Consider the following 16067-nt stretch of genomic DNA (forward strand, 5'->3'; position numbering starts at 1 on the left):
ACTAGGAAAGTAGATTAGTAGTTGCTTAGGGATGGGGGGAAGGAGAGAATGGAGGATAAGGGGGTGACAGCCAAAGGGTAAGGGGTCTTTTTTTTTTTGAGGTGATGAAATGTTCTAAGATTGACTGTGATGATGGTTGCATATGTCTGTGAATATAAAAAAAAACCCACTCAATTGTACACTTTAAATGGTAAATTGTATGGTATGCAAATGATCTTGATAAGGCTGTTAAGAAAAAAAAGAAAAAGATTTTTTAAGTAGAATTTTATGGAAAGACTTTCTAAGTACCAGCAAAACCCAGAGCTATAAAAGGAGATAAATTTGACCACACACATACAGAAAAAATTCTAGTTTAGAAAAATAAACATAAAAACAAGTCAAAAGACAAGAAACTGGGCAGCCAGGGGTAGGGGTACAATTTTGCAGCTCATATCCAAAGGGTTAATTTCCTTATGATATAAAAAGTGCCTACAAAATTAATTTTAAAAGACCAACAACCCAAGAAGAAAATGAGTACACACACACACAAATGGCTTTTAAACATATGAAAAGATGTTCAACTTTCCTTATAATAAAAGAGAGAAACCATATAGAGATGCCTTTGGCCACTCTGATAGGCAAAGATGAAAAAGTATAATATATTGATGAGGGTGTAGGAAAACAGATACTCTGACACTTTACTGATGAGAGTAAAAAGGACACAACTTCCCAGGAGAGCATTTATCTAATAAAATGGTAAATGCATATGTCCTTCAACCCAGCAATTCTGCTCATGAGTTTCTATCCTGAGATGAGATCCTTCATGTGTGTGAAATGACCTGCATGCAAGGAAATTGATGGTGGCATTGTTTGTTATGGCAAAGGATTGGGAAAAACTTAAATGCTCAACAATGATAGAAATCATGTGATTTCCACATGAAGGAAATACACAGCAGCATTACAAAGAAATCAGAAGATCTATCAGGAATGAACTCCAAGAAACATCCTTAACTCAAATAAGAAGGTAAACAGTGGGTATGCTCCATTCGGGGGAAATGGGGACATTATACCTACATGGCTGCTTAATATGCATCTTTTTTTTTTTTTTTTTGAAGGATCTATAAAACTGGGGTAGTGCTTGCTTCCAGCAAGGCAATGTGAGTGAACAGGGGTACGAGGGAGGTTTACTTTTTACTGTACCCTTTTGCTTTTTAAAACTATGCCATGGGGGTTGGAAAGAAGGAGAGAAAAAAGGACAGAGATGAGGGGAGGGGAAAAGGAGGGAGGGTGGGAGGAAAGGAAAGAAATGAAGGAAGGAAGGGACAGTTAGGATTATTGTAGAGAGGAAGAAAAATATGTGCTCAAATATATCCTTGACAGATATTATCACTGAGGGTGGAATTCTAGGGATTTTCACATTATAAATTTCTGCTACATGTGCGTATTTAATAATAAGCAGGTATGACTTTTGCCATAAAAAAACCATAAAATTACTACATTGAACTCCTTAAAGATGAAATAACAGTTTGAAATGTGTAGCTGTTGTTTACACTATTTTAAATTATTTAAAGTAACTCCACTGGAAAAAAAATGAAAAACTGAGTTTGCCCAGTCGGGCCCTTTTATCTTAAGCTTGGAAAGCTGAACTTTTGTCCTGGAAAGTCAGTGGAGAAACAAGCACAGAACTTGGTGGAAGGGGGTCTTGTGGACGCCCAGCCTGAGGCTAGAAGCACTGAGATACCTACTCTCAGCCCAAGGCCAGAAGTTCTCACTGGCTCTTCCTACCTCTCCACCTCATCTTCTCTTTCTCCATCATCCCTTCTGATCTGGTTACAGGAGGAAAGAAGCAGACAGATTCAGGGGAGGAACCAGGGTCAAGTTCAAGGGCTCTAGCCCTTCATCTCTCTTAGCCTCGGTCCCTCTAGAGAAACATGCTCTGCCCTAGAAGGACTAGACCCTCCAAAACCCTATGATCCTTTAAGAACTGCAGTGGGCTTTGCAAATGTATCAAGGGGGAGGGCCATCATCCCATAAGTCACCTTCTAGAAGGCAGCGTTTGAGAGGTGGAATCATTCACTCTGATTATTTGGGACCTTTCTCAGCGGCCATCAATCCCATCCTTTTCTGTTTCTTGCTGCCTCCATCCTCTCCATTTTCGCGGCTGTTCGGAGCCCTCCTTGCTGAATCAATGGCATCTTGTCCGTGGTCTTGACCCAGCTCCAAGTGATGAACCAACTTCACTGGGAGCGTCTGCTGAGGGCTCTCTGAGAAGGGCCATTGTTCCCCCCACACTTGTCCAAAGCCTCCATTTAGGGACGGCTGTGAGCGTGGATGGAGGACATTCATCACCGGGAACATTTGCCAACAAATGAGAGACAGCTGTTGGGCTCAAAGGGTGTGTGGCTGAATGTTGCCTGCAGCGAGATTTATTTTTCCAAATGAGAATATCCTCACTTACCTTTTCTTCTTCCAAATTATAAGAAATGGGGGCAATGCTCACCTTCCCCCTTACCTGTCAGAATCCACGGCCACCCCACTAATCATACAGCATGCAAGGCATCATGGGAGCACATGAGCAAACAAGGCCTCCCGCACAGAGCGTGCATACACTGCACACACACCTGCCTCCAGGCCCACGGGGAGGAGTGGCTGGGTCACGCGAGCCGTGCCTTCTGGCCAGGAATCAGGCCTTGCCTCTCCCGACCCTCCACGTGCCCACAGCAGTGCTGGGTCCACACACTCAGCAGGGACTCCTGAAGGCTGGCTGAGAGAGGCAGATGGGAAACTGGACTGAAACTCCTGGGAATCACCAGGAACAAAGCAAATGCCCGCTTATGTGCCAAACATTCTGCTGTCCGTTTTAGGGGCTATAAAACTAGCCAAGGGGACAAGGCAGGGATACGAGGAACAGAGACCCACCCACGCCAGCCCAGGGAAGTGCTGACTGGATCCCACGTGGAGCCTGAGCATCTGGAGCCAGATGTGGTCAATGGAAGCTTCCAGAGGCAGGGGTGGTGATGAGGTGGGTGTAAGTGGGAAGGGAGGAGGGATGGGATGACGTTCCCTGTCATAAAGAACAGCAGAAGCGCAGGTCTGGCCAGGCCAGCTGAGGATGCAACAGGCAGACAGGACACCCGGAAGCCAGGCACAGAGAAGCCTGCTCTTAGGAAAGGCTGCTTCCTCAGCCAGGGCTCTCCTCAGAGACAGCCAAGCCTCAGCTGTGAGCAATGCTGGGGAATCCTCATCCCAAAGGGGTACACCAAGATGGCGGACTGCAGCTGGGAGACGCAACACCCCGTTTAACGTTAGATTCAAACGTGGCTGCCGATCAGGTTTGAAGTCATTTGAGGATGGAGATCATGTTGAGCTCGACCAGGCTACACCAAGCAGCGGAATGTGCTGTAGGGTCCGACGGAGCTGGGTCTGGATCCTTCCAGACCGGCTGTGAGCTTTTGCTTGGGCTGCCTCTGGCCTCAACGGCTGGCTTCAATTTCCTCCATCCACAGAATAAGGATAGTAATGTTTACTGCTGGATCCCCGCCTCCCTGCCCCCATGCCCAGCCCCCGATTCAGCAGGCCTAGAATAAGATGAAAGTGTCCAATGGAAAAGCTCTGGGAAGCCTTTTATTAACATTCTCAGCTCAGCCTAACTCAGGGGAACAAGCCTCTGAATTCCAGGGGACTTCTCCCACAGCAAAGCAATGACAAGAATGTCACTGAAAGATTCTAAGATGCTTTTCCTATCAGAATCCTCTCAGGTACGCAGCTCCCCCAGGGAGGCTACAGGTACCTGGTGGAGGGGGAGAGGAGGGATGCGAGGGGCTCACCACCACTTCCCCCCAGGAGGATGTAGGGATTAAATGAGAGGGTGAGAGCAAAATGCCAGGGGAGAGAGGCCTCTGCTGAGCCTGTGAACAGAGCCAATACCAGATGTGGGCAGCGAGACTGACTTACACTCAGCCGAGAGTCTGAAAACTCGCCTTCTGGTAGAAACAGCTTCCTAGTCGGTAGCTGTGTGAGTTAAGTTTAAAGGCTCAGGCCCTCAGTTACCCCGTGGAGAAAACAGCTATCTTACGATTTCTGACACATCTCACTGGGATACTCACGAAAGTCAAAACTGGAACATACACTGAAATAAGCAGTAGAAGATATTGGTATTATTTTTTCATAATCGCTATAATCACTCCTGATGCTCCACTTAATATGGAGAAGGCGGCAGCATCTGCAGAGCAGGGAAGATGAAGAAAGTCAGGGTTGATGGGTGGGGGGCAACCCCCCCCCAGAGAGAGGCAGTGCTGGAAGTCACGAGAGGTCCAGTGCATGTGTCCCAGGGAGCAGCTGCCAGGAGGCCAGGGCCTCCCTGGGCCCAGCGGGACCCCACTGCCAGGCCGGGGAGCAGCAACCTGGGATAAGCAAGCAAAATATACCCGCAGCAATGTGGCTCTGAGCAGATGTTCTCGTGGGGCTGCAACTGGTAACCAGGCCATGTGGGCACCGGTCCCGTGACTACAGGGGGCTTATCACTCTCCTCATCTTGTAGATGGGCACTTGGCACGGAAGCGTCCACTGCCTGTGGGACTGAAATGAACTTCACCAGCCTGCCCGAATCTCTTACTGAGACCTCACTGCTGACTGTGATCCTGCATCTAATTGCCCGTCTCAGCAGCCAATCTCAAACACGTTCCCACAAGGACCCAGAAAGCCCGCCTTCTGGGGAGAGCTGAGAACTAGTCAGGAACAGTAGCAATGCCTAAGGAAGCACCACGACTGCCGTTTGCCTGCTATGCAAATCCCAGCCCAGCACTGAAATAACCACCTTCCATACATGTTCGGTGCTTTTCAGTTTTCAGGACACTTTCATGCATGGTTTTCATTCATCTTCCCAACAAGCCTGGGACAGGAGTAGAGCGATGATTATTATAGATGGAGAAAACTGAGGCTGGGGTGACAGAGGACTAATGAGGCACAGTGTTCTCATCCTAACGGGTTCAGAAGCAGGAAACAGTCAGCTTGCCCCTCCCTCACACAGCCTTAATGGCCACACTACTGAAAGCAAAGGTTTTAGGCATCAGAAATAAGCATGGCAGGGGCTTCCCTGGTGGCGCAGTGGTTGAGAATCTGCCTGCCAATGCAGGGGACACGGGTTCGAGCCCTGGTCCGGGAAGATCCCACATGCCGTGGAGCAACTAAGCCCGTGTGCCACAATGACTGAGCCTGCGCTCTACAGCCCATGAGCCACAACTACTGAATCCATGAGCCACAACTACTGAGCCTGTGTGCCACAACTACTGAAGCCCATGCACGTAGAGCATGTGCTGCACAAGAGAAACCAACGCAATGAGAAGCTGGTGCACCACAAAGAAGAGTCGCCCCCACTCACCGCAACTAGAGAAAGCCCCCGCGCGCAGCAACAAAGACCCAACACAGCCAAAAATAATAAATAAATAATACAATAAATAAATTTATTTTTTTAAAAAAGAAAGAAACATGGCAGATCCATGGCAAATACAGCGCAGTACCTTGTTTCACCACAACCTACGGCCCGTAACTAGCCTCTTGGGGCTCTGACCATGTGCTGAACCTGTGGAGAAGTACGAGATTTCACTCAGTTCTTACAAACCTGTAGGGAAGAGGGTAATCAGCCCCTTTCAGAGGAAGACACTGAGGCTCAGAGAGGGCAAGTAACTGCTCAACGTTGCAAGTATCCAAGCTGGATGTGAACCAGGTGGGCATAAACCCTGACATTTTCGACCATTATTATATTCCCTGCAACCTGCACAGTGGGGAAATAGAGCATTCAATGCCTCTTAACAGGGAGAAGTAATTCAGAGATGTTAGATGGTTCAGAGGTCAAAGAGCTACTTTCCTTCCCTGGCTTTGCCTGGTGGGAAGGATGCAGTACCATCATTCGGGAATCTCAGGCAACTGTCCTACACCTGCCACCAATGAGCTGTGCACCTGCGGGCTTTCTCCATGCCCAGTCTCACCCTCAGAACCCCCTTCAGTAAAGTGCGGAAAACTGTAACAGGCCTGTAGCACCTCAACCTCTTCAGAGAAGTATGAAGGAGAATATTCTTCCAGGATGTGCTTAGAATTTTGCTGTGGAATAAAAGACTGGTGGTAACCTACCCTTGTAAGAGGCAGTGGGTGACTGGGAAGCTCAATTCCACTGCTTGTAAAGTGCTCTCAGAATACGACCCAATTTTGGCTTTGACTGTAATAAACATGCTATATTTTGAAAGTCTTAAAAAAAAAAAAAAGAATACAACCCAAGCTTTTGGCTCTCCCACCTCATCTCTCACCACCGTCCCCATTGCTGACTCTGCTCCCAGCTCCCAGCCCCTAAATCCATACCATTCAAGCTCTTGATGATCTCAGGACCTTTGCACCTGCTGCTTTCTCTGCCTGGAACTCCCAACCCTGGTTCTCCATGCAGCAGGCCCCTCCTCTTCACTTAGATCTCAACCCAAACGTCATCTCAGAGAGACTCTCTGTGACCACCCTGGCTGATAGTGCGACTGTTCCTTCCCCCTGCCAATTACTCTCAAAACATACTGTTTAACCTAAGTGTCCATCATCGGATGAATGGATAAAGAAGATGTGGCACATATATATAAGGGAATATTACTCAGCCATAAAAAGAAACGAAATTGAGCTATTTGTAATGAGGTGGATGGACCTAGAGTCTGTCATACAGAGTGAAGTAAGTCAGAAAGAGAAAACCAAATACCGTAAGCTAACACATATATATGGAACTTAAGGGAAAAAAAATGTCATGAAGAACCTAGGGGTAAGACAGGAATAAAGACACAGACCTACTAGAGAATGGACTTGAGGATATGGGAAGGGGGAAGGGTAAGCTGTGACAAAGCGAGAGAGAGGCATGGACATATATACACTACCAAACGTAAGGTAGATAGCTAGTGGGAAGCAGCCGCATAGCACAGGGAGATCAGCTCGGTGCTTTGTGACCGCCTGGAGGGGTGGGATAGGGTGGGTGGGAGGGAGGGAGACGCAAGAGGGAAGAGATATGGGAACATATGTATAACTGATTCACTTTGTTATAAAGCAGAAACTAACAAACCATTGTAAAGAAATTATACTCCAATAAAGAGGTAAAAATATACTGTTTTTCATGTTACTTACTACTATCTGAAAGTATCCTTTATTAGACCCATTAATACCGTGCCCAGCTTTATCTCAGCACCCAGACGACACCTGGCACACGAGGAAGCTCAAAAAACGCCTATGGTGTGAACACCTGGAAATTCGCCATTACAAAGGGCTATTTACACACATCAGCAAGTTCAGTAAAAAACCACAAACCCTTCTAACTGGAAAGGACCCTGGGGCTGACACTTGCACTTAGGAGAACAGAAATGAAGATCTACATTGTTCCAACACTGAGGCATACACATTCCAGTGGAGCTAGGAATGGGGAATGCAGGGCAGAAACTGAACTTGGTCAGTAAATGGACAGGTCAGATGAAGGACAGCTAGAAGAAAAAGACATCAGTGCATGAGAAAGAACGGTGGGAGAACAATCAAAGCAGCAGAGCCAAAATCAGGGGTTTTTCCATTTTCTGAAAACCTTAAGCTTTATTTCCTGGCTTTTACACATAGCTGGATTTGCTGCTCCGCACCCCCAGCTGAGCCACACCTGAAAGAGTCAGCTCTTCTGCCCACGCTCACGAGACCCCAGGCAGCCTCGCAGAGCACACATTGGGCAGAGCAGAAGCAGGCTGTGGTCTTCCCGGCCCAAATGGCTCTACCACACACACCTTTGAATCTCAAAAAGACTTAAAAAAGACAAAGGACGGGCTTCCCTAGTGGCGCAGTGGTTAAGAGTCCGCCTGCTGATGCAGGGGATGCAGGTTTGTGCCCCAGTCTGGGAAGATCCCACATGCCGCGGAGCGGCTGGGCCCCTGAGCCATGGCCGCTGAGCCTGTGAGTCCGGAGACTGTGCTCCGCAACGGGAGAGGCCACAACAGTGAGAGGCCCGCGTATCGCCAAAAAAAAAAAAGACAAAGGAAAACAAGTATATTGCAAGTAGGAATAGAGGTGGAACAAAAAATTTCAGGGGCCAATTCAGTTCAGGTTAAATAGACCCCAGGTCTGTTTGTGGAGAAGCAGTTGCTCTCGTTTGGATGCACCGATTTTGAGTGAATATTCCCATCTCCTGGGTGGAGAGAAGCAAAAATGAACTGCTGTACAGAGTCTAGCAACTTCGTGTCCAATCAATCAGGTACCGGAAAAATCCAATTCCAATGCCTTCGACTCAATCTGATAAACCTTTGGACACAGCCCTTGGCCGTGACCTGTACGTACTTATTAGCAATCTGAACCCAAAGATGACACCTGGTGCTCAGAGTAGCTGGAGGTGACTGAAAAATAACACAACTCTTAAAAGCCAGCTCTATCATCCCAGGCTCATCCAAGGGTGGGTTACAAGCATCCCCTCCCCTCCTGACCACGGCAGGCTGCTAATCATCACTACAGCTCTGAAAAACACATTAACTTTGGTGTGAATTGTAAGGGTGGTCTATTATCACAACCTCACTGGCAAAGGGTCTTGGACAGCCCAGCACTTAACAGAAAGAAAATGGCCTCCCCATTAACTCTTCCCCCTGGCGGGGGCTGCAGGGAGATGAGTGCCCACCCGACTCCCACCTCTCCATCGCGCACTGCATGTACTGCTGGTGTTGCCATCACTATGACCAGTTCTATTTCAAGTCAGATTTGTAGGCTTCTGGCATCAGCAGCAGACTATAAACAAACTCTTACAAATCCACTTTCCTGGGATTCCCTGGTGGCTCAGTGGTTAAGAATCTGCCTGCCAATGCAGGGGACACGGGTTCGAGCCCTGGCCCGGGAAGATCCCACATGCCGCGGAGCAACTAAGCCCGTGCGCCACAACTACTGAGCCTGTGCTCTAGAGCACGCGAGCCACAACTACTGAGCCCACGTGCCGCAACTACTGAAACCCGCACGCCTAGAGCCTGTGCTCCGCAACAAAGAGTAGCCCCCGCTCTCAGCAACTAGAGAAAACCCACGCACAGCAACAAAGACCCAATGAAGTCAAAAATTAAATTAATTTAAAAAAAAAAAATTCCCTTTCATGCCCATATCCCATCCCCCACTACCAACAGAGATGACATTCTCTCCTGTACGTACTTTTTTTCTGTTATGGGTTCCTGCTCGATGTGTACTGCCTTATGAATTTTTAACGGCCTGAAATACAATTGTCTCAAGGGCCCTTCTGCTTCCTACCTTTCAGTCAGCACTACATCTTAAAGAGCCATCTATGTTTCTGGACAGACATTTAATCCATTGCTTCCACTGCTGCAAAATTTTCTAGAATGTGCACCTGCTGTCATAGTTCACCTAGACACCAAGACCACCTCCCGCTCTCCACCACCGAAAATAACACTGCAAAGATCATCTTCAAACCTGTCCGGAGTGGACCCATGCAGAAAGTTCTGAGTGTTCTGAGAACACCTGGCCTCCTGCAGCCCCTCACTTCCGCCAGCCTGCTGGGCGGTTGCTCTGGCTGGTTTGGCTCTGAAAACTAAAAGAGCCCAAGCAAGCGTTTCTTCAGGTGCTCGCCATTCTGGAGGCTCCTTCACCTGTAAACTCCCATTCACACCCTTTACTCACCTTCTTTTCTATTGAGATTTCTGCCTTTTTCTGGCTGATTTGCCAGAGGTCCTTGAATATTCTAAATGTTAATCCCCTGAAGCTTTTAGACAGTGTAAATCTCTCTCTCCTTTCGGCCAGCTGCCTATTACCTTTGTCCGAAATCTCATTAATGAACAGAAGCCCTTAACTTTGACGCAATCAAACTCAGAAAACAGCACAAAGAGGAATAATGGCTTTTGACCCTTGAACTCTCACCTTCCTGGGAACATAGACTTTCCATCAACTGTAACATGACCGTGGCCATGGAGGGTCATGCAAGGTGCAGTGAGGGGTTAAAGTCTTCAGGGGGGTCAAGGTTAAGGGTGAGTGAGCATTGACAGATAAGCCTGGCAGGCAGCCCTGAGTGGAGAACATTCCAGGCCAAAGGAACAGCATTTGCAAAAGTCCAATTTGGGGAATCACAAGGAATCCACTACGGCTGGGGCACAGAACAAAGTGATAAATAGCCATAGGGGCTGGACAAATAGGCATGGGCCACTGCAGAAGGAGCTCAGATTTTTTCCAGTGCCAGACACGGGAGAGCACATCTCCCTGCTCTCCGCACAGCCACTGGAGAGTTGCTTTAGCCACTGCCTGCACTCAAGGTAGAGGGCCTGGTTCAGGGACCCTAAGAAATCTGGGCTCACCTTAGGTACGTAGCAAACTATTGAAGTTTAAGAGAAACCCACAGAATATTCTAGAAAGAAAAGGTTCATGAGCATCCGAGTTAAACTACCAAGGTGGTAAGAGACACCCATTGGACAGGTCTGGACTGTCCTGAACGAAGACTTTCCTTCCTGGCCTCAGCTGGAAGCTGCTCCGCCTACTGCTCTTGCCTTCGGTGAAAGTTCTCAGCGACAGAATTCCCCAACTGCCAAGTGTGCTTGTGCCGGAAATGTACCTAATAAAGTCATTAGTGACAGCGGACTCTTACCCAAGACCCCACCAGGATCTCTGCCAGCCAGCTGTTTCCTCCTGAATCTAAACCATTTTCACACTCAGTAATGGTAATGTTTTAAGAAAGAAGAGAAAGAAAAGAAAAAAACAGCCATTTGTAGAGAATATTTTGCTCCAATCTATGTGACTGGCCTTATTTTTTCCAGCCAGAGAAGAAATGCATATGCACAGACACATGGCAGCCGAGGATGGAGGTACAGAGCAGGGCTGTGCAGGATGCAGTGAGGGGTTGAAGGCTTGGGCTGGGGGGGTGGGGGTCGAGGTCAAGATGTCAAGGCTGAGTGAGCCTTGATGGATAAGTGTGGGATCTGGGCGTCAGTCCATCCCAGCAGAACACGTCCTCTGAATTCTCACTTTCTCTCTCCCAAGCTGCCTCAATCTCCCCAGGGCAGAAAAATAAATCTTGTTGTAGGACACCAATCTTATCCTTTAAGGGCATTAGGTAAATAGCTTTAGGAAATTTCAAGAAAATGGGGCTGATTGTGGCTGACAGCGCTTCTCCAAGACACACACGCGCGCGCACACACACACACACACACACGCACACACACAGTCCCAATCACGCCTAATGTGAAGTGAATGAGTTTATCAGCTTCCTTTCCCTTCACTGGGGCCCCACCCGCTAGGTATGTTAAGGGCTGCAAGGATGCAAAGAGGAGGGAAGCCAGACCCCCGACATCGGTGCCCCCCATGTCCCCCAACTGTCCAAAGGCATTTTCAAACACAATCCCTGCAAGCACTTTCGCTCTGAGATGACTTCCAAGTCTATTGCTAGGGCCAGGGAGGTAACAAAGCTGCCTACACACTTCAGAGGCCTCCTGCTTAGGACAAGAGGCTCCCACCTGCCGGCTGCCATGCCCGCGTCAGGCATCCAGCTGTACTTGAGAAACGATGCTGAAACTGACCTGACACTTGCCCTGGTGAGTGGGCTCCACATTCTCACATAGAGAATGCAGGCTTCTCTATCTGCTCCTCAGTCAACAGCATCATGTCGATGCCTCCCTGAAGACTTGAGAGCACTCGGGGCCCTTACCTCGGGGTCAGAGAAGCAAAAACCCCACTCACTCATGAATTAGAGCCCCCTCCCCCAGTCTCTTTCAGTCGTGAGTGGAGACCTGGGGGGTAGGGGCACGGGAGACAGTCATGCTTCCAAAGGATTTGATCTCAAAAGCAACAGACTAAATTCTCCCTTGGAGAACAAAATGACCTTTCCCACTCTCAAGGGAACCAGTGCGTGGCGAGCCAGGAGCGACACCTGGACCCCATAACTCTCGGAGATTTGCCCCCAGCCTGAACTGTTTACAATTACACGCACCAAACCAGCATCAGATGGGCGGGAGATGGACACTTGCCCACGGGGAAGCCAGGAGGTCAATGGGAAAAAATTATTTTAGTCAATGTTGAGCCTTCATGTTTGGAATGTTTATCCAAACTGTGGCGATGTTCTCATGCTCCCCCTGTGCAGATGCCAGGCCGTCCTCTGATGCTGATTTCCAGGGAGCTTGGGATGGCAGTGGAAGGAGCCCCACCCAGGGCTGGGACTACTTCTTTCACCCCTTGGAGGTGAGCAGGTCACAGGGCTGTTTAAGGACCAGCAGAGAGGGCAAGAACTCTCCTGGGCATCCCAGCCTCTGTGACTAGTCACACTAACCCGCCCTGGGTCAGGTGGGACGGCTGGCAAGCTTTCATGGTTAGCATGGACCATGAGGGTTGGGGAAGGTGACCGTCTTTGCAGCAGGCAGTATGGAGTGACACTTTCTAGGGCCTGATGAAGCAGCAGGGGCTGCACCGAACAGACTTCACCCAGGCCTCCTCTTCCAGGAAGGAATGAGATGCTCCTCGTTGGGCTGGGAGCATGCCCCATTTCCCACCCTGCCTCTGAGGTCATCAGCTCCTCCTGGGGAAGCCTGGAGTTCTAGCCTTGGCTGCTAGAAATAAGAGCAGAGACCTGGAGGCAAGGGGAGGCTCTCTCTTTCTGGGTCTTTCTGACCTTAGGTTCCTGGGGAAGATCCTTTTTCTAAAAATACAGGAGACCTGAACAGAACTGACAGAAAGAAAAAAAAAAAAGGGAGAAAGTCAAGAAGAAGAGAGTAAAGGAATGAAAGAAGAGAGCAAGGGTGGGGGAGGGAGAAAAATAGAGAGAGAGGACGTTGAATGTACAGAAGCAGGTGTGAGCCTGTGTGCGCCCAGGAGGGGTCTTGCAGCACCTAACACACACTCACACTTGCCGGAGCTGGTTTTGTCATCAACCTGACCTGCTTTGCCACAGTCTAAGTTTCAGGGCACCTGGGACATTACTGAGTCTCACCCCAGCTCAGGTAGCCGGCAGTGGCTCTCTCAGGAGAGCCTCAAGGGCTTCAGACACCTGGAACTGTCACCACACACTAGACGATGGCACCGGACCGTCAAACACACCATGATCCTCAGCCACAACTCCAGAAATACCATCCACAGAGACCCCATCTCCACATCAGGCTAGAAGACATGCATCCAACTCTGCCATGACTGTCACGGACCAGCCGCACTGCATCAGGCACTCGAGCAACAGGTGTGAGGTTGTCTGTCCTCTGTCCAAGCTCTGCCACATCACCACCCTTTACTTCCTTCCACTTGTGCCAAGCAGAAGCCACAAGGGGCCTCTGTTCATGGAAGTACCTAGTGGTGGTGTCCATCTTCACTTCTTCAAAGAAAGTGCTAGAAGGGGATGCCACAAAAGGCCTGATGATGCAAAGGGCAGTAGGTTGGTGACCGTCTCAGGCTCATAAGAAGTCTGATATTGTAAATGAGAGTATTTTTCCCCCAAGGAGACCCAAGAGCATGAAGATGAAGATAAGATGCCCCCAGCAGACCTGCCACCCAGTAAGTCCCAGCCCTGATATCAGGGACACCCAGCACCCTCGGAGTTCCTTCCCAAAGGCCCGTATTTGAATTTTAGTAAATCAGCTCAATATGTTCTAGGATTGTGGGTATTAAATAAGTCAGTGAAATCTCCAAACAATAAGCTCATTCAACACAATCTTTCTTCTCCCCCCTTCTGGGGACTTGAATATAGTTAACATGAATAAATCCTCTTGTGTAAAAACTGGGAAAGAAGAAAAAGGGGGGTGGAGGATGGAAGGAAATGGCAGGATTCCCACTTGTTGGTCTAAGAGGAAGGCTGACAGCCCTCAGAACCCCCCCAAAATGCCAGTAGGCCAGGGTAGCCTGGGGAGATGGTGGTAATCGTTTGCAGTCTGGGGAAGGAAGTATCTGGAATTTCCCCACCCATGCACTCCCAGCTTCTCCTCTGCAGCCCTCAAACTAGAATTCAAACTAGTACTGTTTGTACTCAACCTAGAAGTGGGTCCTTGGGCTGCCCCAAACCTGGCCCTTCCAAGGTGGACCCTCCACAAGCCAGGCCTGACCCTGCATCAGGGAAGATTCACTGCAAATATGCACAAAAAGTATTCCCTGCCTCTACCCCACCCTCCACCACTGTCCCCCAACACAGTTGAGAAAATTGGGACTAAGGACTGCAATTATTCTATTATTATTCTGCTATTATTCAGCAATTCTTCCTGAATACCCCAAGAACAGGTAGAACGGACCTGCCTCTGTGGGTAGCTAGTGTCCTGGACACATTTATGATTAAGAAGCGTTGCATGTGTGAAATTCTCCTGTGTAGTTCATGACTGAAAGTTATCTGGGCCCATAGGGTCCTCAGGGATGAAAGTTCTGCAGCCTTCCAACCCACTGTACTTAATGAAGACGAGAAGACACACAGTCGGCTACCCGGGTCATAGAGCCAAACACAGTTCACCTGAAGAACAAGCCAGTTTGACTTAGGGTTTGAGTTTCTGGGAAATGGGAACCACTAAGCTCTTCAGATTCCATTAGGACCACCAGAACGATACGTCCTCATTCATGGGGGATTCTGCATCCCGTCTCCTGGACTGGTGAGCAAGGGCTGCTGCTCGCACATCACAAGGCTTTTCTCTGCCTGGAAACAAAAGGGCTGATCCCTTACCTCACATGGGAATAGGTGCATTATTTTGCTAAATCATGCATTCTCCCCCCCCTCAAAATCAATCCTAGCTAGCACAGACATGCAGGATTGCCAAAATCAAGAGGTCAGCCAGGAAATAATTATGGTGCAGACTCAATTCCAATTCAATAACTTCACTGGTGAAAAAAACAAAACAAAACAAAACAAAAAACAAACCTTGCAGCATAAAGCCTGCCAAAGTCAATACATTAGATCCATGTGTGTGTAGCAGAAGAGTTCCCAGGGTGGGAACCCAGAGCTAATGCTTCAATATTCCATGACCCTCCTGGGCACATCTGCTGCCTGGGTTTTAGGAGACCTGCTTTTCCTTTTCTCTAAATAGAGGGAGAGCTTCCACCATCACCCTGTCTGTGCCTCACAGATACGTCTCTTGCGTTTAGCATACCGTCCCATAGTCATTTTGTTTTGCACCAAAATTCTTCACTGTCTTCTGCTGCACCTCCAGGTGGCTGCAGGCATGACCACACCAAGACCTCAGATGCTATTTACAACCTGTGATGGCCAACCACATGCTTGATCGATGCTTCATCTTATACCACAGTGTCACAAATGGCTAGTGTTTGTTTTAAAGTCAGCTTTCTGGAGGTATAATTTACACAAAGAAAGAAAAAACCAAAAACGCTTCCCTGTTGACTGTACAGCTCTAGAACTGTGTAACCACCACCACTATAAAGATGCAAAAAAAATGAAGATTTGTATCATTCCAGAAATTTCCCTCCTGCTCCTTTGTGGTGAATCCCTTGTCCCAGCCCTGGTAGCTACTGACCTGTTTCCCTTTCCGACAGTTTTGCCTTTTCCAGAAAGTCACATAAGTGGAATCATGCAGTGTGACTGCAGACTTTTCAAGACTGGCTTCTCTCCTCTAGGATACTGGTGGATATCCTTCGTGGTTAGTTGCAAACGGCTAGTTTTTAAGCTTTGGGCTTCTGCTTTCTTGTCAAAGAGACAAAATAACTGGCTCTAGTTCGTCTTTGCTACGGAGCAACCACATGTTTGATTTAGCTTTTAATAAAGCTGAGAGGCCTGGGAACAAGGCGACCCACCATCTCGGGTCTGCCCGGGACTAAGGGATTTCCTGAGACTGGGCACTTTCAGTGGCAAAACCAGGAAAGTCCCAGGCGAACTGGGGCAGTTAGTCACCCTCCTTGGGAAAGACACCTCCACCGGCAGGAATGCACATGGCCCCGCTCAGATTCCTTCCGGGAGAAGCAGGCTGCTCTCTCAGAGCTAACAGCTAACCATCCTTCCTCCATTTAATGAGGAGCAGAAGGCCAATTTGCTGGGGCACAGCTCACCACACTCAACAGGCCTGCTGCTGTCTTTGATATCCCTGGGAGGGGTTCAAGGAAGTGAGAGGAGAACTCAGGGGTCTGTTTAGGAAACAACAGAGCAGGGCTTCTGTTGCTGT

The 16067-nt window shown here is 48.6% G+C and overlaps 1 protein-coding gene across 2 annotated transcripts in view; it reads right to left on the bottom strand.

Annotated features, from left to right (window-relative positions):
• The window catches only part of AFAP1L2 (actin filament associated protein 1 like 2), a 98654-nt gene that overhangs the window by 76203 nt on the left and 6384 nt on the right, over positions 1-16067 (bottom strand). The gene's annotated exons all lie outside the window — the stretch shown is intronic.

This window comes from Grampus griseus, assembly GCF_964374135.1.
Source record: "Grampus griseus genome assembly, chromosome: 16".
NCBI lineage: Eukaryota > Metazoa > Chordata > Mammalia > Artiodactyla > Delphinidae > Grampus > Grampus griseus.